This window comes from Saccoglossus kowalevskii, chromosome 17, assembly GCF_978046115.1.
Source record: "Saccoglossus kowalevskii chromosome 17, keSacKowa6.1, whole genome shotgun sequence".
Taxonomy (NCBI): domain Eukaryota; kingdom Metazoa; phylum Hemichordata; class Enteropneusta; family Harrimaniidae; genus Saccoglossus; species Saccoglossus kowalevskii.
In genome coordinates, this window is record NC_140657.1 from 10,970,511 (window position 1) to 10,976,570 (window position 6,060).

Here is a 6,060-nt window from a genome sequence, read left to right on the forward strand (position 1 = left end):
ATGCATTAAAGAAACTTTTGCTTCAAAAATACTTAAATGTACACAAAAGATTATGCCTAAAAGTAAATTTAAATTATAAATTAACTACTGGCAAAATTAGTTAAATAAAGATAAAATAGAAGAAAAAAAAAACACCCACAAAAATGTTGCTAAAAATATTGCTCTCAAAAATATCTCAATCTGGAAAAGAACTGCTTTAAAGGGCGGCGGTCGTCGCGCTGCGTCCTGTTCGATACAGGTCTCATAGCAACGTACCAACGCGTGTAAAATACATTGTTTATTTACACGAAATTCGAAATTTCTTCACATTCCTTGCCAATTGAGAAAGACCGTTATATAGCCTGTCTACAGCGAAAGTGTAAAAATGCAATAATTCAGCCGGGAAAAAATAAATACTATTGTGAGGAGGGGAAAAGGAGGTAGCTGGTACAGGTTACAGGAAATAAAAACGGCATTTTACGTTTTTACAGGTTCCATTTTACAGTAAAAAATAGGTTTTTACACTATACAGATATTTTTGATAATTTGTGTTTAAAAATCAAAATTGAAAATTGCGATCCAATTACGACATTTAATTCGGAAAATGCCTTATACGCTTATACAAAATACTATCTTTTTACAAATTACGGACGAATAAAATAGCTGATTACATTTTACACCTTACCCATGTCTACGAATTTACTTTTTTTATTTATTTAAATTATATTATTACGAAAATAAAAACAATTGATTACAGCTTACGAAAATGTCCCTTGCCGACCCTCTATTGTTTATTGTCCATATTTCCAAAATATTATATTAAAAGTAACAGAAACAGCAGCAGATACCAACTTTCAATTCTGTACCTTTGATGAGACTTTAAGATTTACTTACCTTTTGTGCTGTTTTAACAAGAGTGATTCACGCAAAATGACAATATATATACGAATTAAAATAACCTGCCGCACATTGATAACTAAAAGTCCCAAAAATGAACACTTACATTATACCAGAAAAATAAAGCTCAAAACCAGGTAAAAGGGTATAATTAATTTTCGCAGTTTTTCTAGCATCTTCCCTGCCACAGTTTCTTGGGGTCAAGTCCTGGTGTGATTCACCAGACAGGCTGATACACGATGGAAGAAAGAGTCTATTTCTACTCTTATTCTAAGTAGATTAAAAACACTTCATACAATATTTTTAAAATTAGGTAAATACCTACTCGATGCTTAATTTTAACGACTAAAAATTTGCTAAATGTTCTGCCATCCTGCCAGGCCCGAGTACTGATCTAGATCATGGATTTACTGTGCTCCGGGGTCCGACTTGTGGAAATACCTGGAACCCATGTCTGTGAAAGGGGTTTTCAAAATGACCCTAAACACGTTTTAAAAGGTCAAAATTTCGTACCATTTTCACTGTTAGAAAGCTAAAATACATACCCTAAATGCGTTGAGTGTTTTAAAATCTATTTACCGCATGAAACAAAATTAAAGCGGAAATGTTGTTAGCATTTAAATGGCAATTAACACTGTGATTAGATACCTTCACAGTGTGGCTATAATATCCTTACCTCTAATATTTATTTTTCCAGGAATATGCAAACATCAAGAAATTTCTCCAGTTTGGTTTCGACAATTTCCATCGTTTATCATATATCTGAAACCTATAAATAAAACCCACTCTATCTCAACTCATCCTGAGGTCTTTCACAACCAATTTTGAATTTGCAAATTATTTAATTGAAAATTAACAATGGTGCTGTAATGTGTTTTCAAAATATCAAGGCAGAATGTTCATAACGATAATTGCACTGTCGAACGGAAAAAAACACCCTTTTTTGTCTATTTTGACTGAAATGGTAACCCTAAACGCGTAACGCGCGTTAACGTGCTTTTCTTTAAAAAAACACCCCTTTAACGCGTTTTTTTCACTGACATGCGTACCGGATCATTCTTTAAGTCGGACCCCTGGGACCGTGCCATCCTGCCAGGTCCGAGTAGTCATCTACATCATGAATTCTACCATCCCACCCAGTCAGGTCTGAGTAATAAGATAGATCATGAATTCTACCATCCCACCCAGTCAGGTCTGAGTAATAAGATAGATCATGAATTCTACCATCCCACCCAGTCAGGTCTGAGTAATAAGATAGATCATGAATTCTACCATCCCACCCAGTCAGGTCTGAGTAATAAGATAGATCATGAATTCTACCATCCCACCCAGTCAGGTCCGAGTAATAAGATAGATCATGAATTCTACCATCCCACCCAGTCAGGTCTGAGTAATAAGATAGATCATGAATTCTACCATCCCACCCAGTCAGGTCTGAGTAATAAGATAGATCACGAATTCTACCATCCCACCCAGTCAGGTCTGAGTAATAAGATAGATCACGAATTCTACCATCCCACCCAGTCAGGTCTGAGTAATAAGATAGATCATGAATTCTACCATCCCACCCAGTCAGGTCCGAGTAATAAGATAGATCATGAATTCTACCATCCCACCCAGTCAGGTCCGAGTAATAAGATAGATCATGAATTCTACCATCCCACCCAGTCAGGTCCGAGTAATAAGATAGATCATGAATTCTACCATCCCACCCAGTCAGGTCCGAGTAATAAGATAGATCATGAATTCTACCATCCCACCCAGTCAGGTCTGAGTAATAAGATAGATCATGAATTCTACCATCCCACCCAGTCAGGTCTGAGTAATAAGATAGATCATGAATTCTACCATCCCACCCAGTCAGGTCTGAGTAATAAGATAGATCATGAATTCTACCATCCCACCCAGTCAGGTCTGAGTAATAAGATAGATCATGAATTCTACAGACCCAGCCAGGTCTGAGTAAGCAGTTAGATCATGTATTGTAGCATGCCATCCTGCCAGTCCCGTTGCTGCGACACTTAACAGTATTACAGGTTTCAATTATTCTCTCTGTTAAAACCAATCAATTAATGACACTGATATTGTTAGACATTTTTTTCGTGAACAGCTTCCCGCCCGGGCTCTCAAGGAATGGTATCTTCGCATGGTACACCTCTCAAAAGCAATGCTAGAGGGCAGTATTCACAAATTATTTGGTGAAATAACTACCAAAGAGTGTATGTACTAGTACTAGTATACATTCTCCTGAGTCTAGCATTGAGATGCCCCAGGAGGCTACATTCAAAACAGACAATGTTTCCATGGTTTCATCGGTCGGTGTATGTAATGTAGTCAGGCGGAAACAATGGGTCTCAAGGCTATGATGGAACCTAATTAAATTCACGTAAATTTACTACTTTTCATGGAGACGGCTAAAAACCTGATCATAAAATATGCAGTAGAGAAAACTCATCGTGCTTTGCAGGTTCAAATGTCATCAATCTGCCATAATTAAATAGGCATGATTATCGAAGACAACGAACCGTGTATCGTCGAAATAAGCATAACAGTGTTATTTAATCTCTTAAAAATGCAATATAGACGAAAACAAATACTTTAAATTTGTTGTTCGATACTCCAGGATGTAGACCAAATCAGGTTATAATTTATCATAAACTGAAAATGTTTGCAGGACATACAACCGTATTGGATTGATGACAAATCAAACCCACTAATGCGCATGTGCAATCAATGAACATGCGTATAGTGAATCTCATTGTTCAATCGAACAAATATCCAGATGTATGTCATAATAACAGTGTTTTCATTTTATCATAAATCATACTATTTCTTAATATCATTCTGAACATCCATGTTGTCCCTGAGAGATATCTAAATATAGAAAGTGTTGAGATTATTATCCACAGCGACCTCTAGAGACCGGGAAAGACGAAAGAAATGTAATTAAGGTCGAAGCTGGCTATCATTTTTAAAACGGAAAATCAGATTTTCTCTAGCTTTTATTTATTTGTTTATTTTATGGTTTTATTTTATGGAATTCAGATAAAAACATATGGTCACCGAAACTGTGCCAAAACACAGGTAAACCCTCCATCAAATGGCGATTTGCGGCGGTGAGCCATTTATTATGGGTTTCTATTGTAAATGAGTCTCACTAATTTCGTTCGGTCACATGTTGTAAAACAATGTACTAGGCGGGTATTTATGACTGACACAACTATAAGGAAATCATGATTGAACATGGATTCCTGTGAAAATTGTACATAAATTATAGGGTCTGGCCTTACGGTTACGTATAAGCAGACACTGCCGTGTATACCAGTAGACCAAGTCTAGGTATCTGGACCACAAAACGCAGCGAAACCATGGTTACACTATTGTGTCACACGCAACGTAATATTACCGTAATTGGTATAGTACAGGTGTGATGGTTCAAATACCAAAATGGCAACAGTAACAGAAAGACTTCCCTGGCGGCGATGATAAAATACGAACACGGAGCCAACAGATGAGGTTTCAACTGGTACTGGTATTATTATACTTTGCAAACATCAAGTACAATAACGCGGTAAAACTCCACTACTCCAATAACTAGTTTAAACTCCAATACAATTCAACGATCTGAACTCAGTGCTGAACAACTCCCCTATATATACCCCCACTGTCTATAAATAGACCATTACATCAGCATACATAATGAGTCTGGAACTTACTACCAATTTCTAGAATGTTCCATTACCTTCTATTGCCTCCTACAGTGTTCTATTACCTATTCAACCAGTTTCTAAACAAAATCTAGAATATTCCACCCAGACACAGTACGGTTCTAGAACATTCTCAGTGACACGGAAGTGGTACATAAGTCGTATGCGACATATTGTCGCGACCAGAACGTGATGGATTCGCGTTTCCCGGTGACTTTTGTTGTTTTGAATAGATGTAAAATTCACTTTCGACAGTGCCGACTTTTTTGATAATATGGATGCGATATTAGTGAAATTGACATATAAATTGAAATTGATAATAAAGTTTGGAGGGAGGACACCAAGTATCCCTCTTTCTCTAAAAAAAAAAAATAGATATCGCAAATTATGCTCCGTACTGGGCAAAGTTTGCGTTCGTTTTCGGAGCCAGAGCGTCAGTGCACTGTATGCCCGATCTCGTAATACAGCCCTTGAAAATGAAATTAAAGATCAAACGATTTAGCAATGATTCACACATACACTTTATCGCAATGCAATACGCCTGTAAAACATGATTATAGCCGATTGTGGCAAAGTGAAACAACTTTGTAGACACATAGCAAAAAACACCATACACAAATGCGATATAAAATTTAGATCATAAAAATCAGTCATATGTGAAATGTTCACATTATTAGATTTTGAGATATTATTAAAAAAAACTATTGTTATGATAAATAGATTAACTAAGTGCCCTATATAATAATCTAATATCATTTAGCTATGTGTTGAGGCTTTTTTATTAGAACTGTTAAATAATGCATTTGTTTACTACACAATGTCACCAAGGTTTACCTTTTTATTTTTATTTTCGGAGCGTGTGTGTTGTCCTTTCGTATACCATTGGAAGGGTATATTCTTATCACGACACTCCATCGTTTTCCCGGTCCATATTTGTTTGAATCATCCACGTGTAAAGTCTGTAAATATATTATTTGTTATTAAATATAATAGATCACTGTCGAGCACCGTAGATTATCAACTCAACCATGAAACTTCTTTTTACATCACTGACTGCATGTAAAAAATGGTCATGGCGCAAATTATCCAAATACCATTTAACCAACTGTTGGTTTATATCATATTTCATTGACAAGTTATTGGCGTAGATTCCATTGGTAGTTTGACAGTTATTCATTACTGACTGAAGTACATACTTCCGTGTTTAAATATTGTTTTTTATTATACACATGTCACCATGACGCCATAAGTTACAGCGTGCCGTAATTTTGCAGTATTTTACGGGATATTTTCATCCTACCATATTAGGAAATGCGAATTCCAAATATGGAATGATCACGCGCGTAAGCGCCCTTTAATAATAAACATGGCTGCCACCAGAGTTTGACCGGACTCCACGCAACGAAGTTCGATGATTCTGTTCTAAACATTTTGGATTTCGGCGTTCCAATGGTGTATCCTTGGATAGAAAAAATAT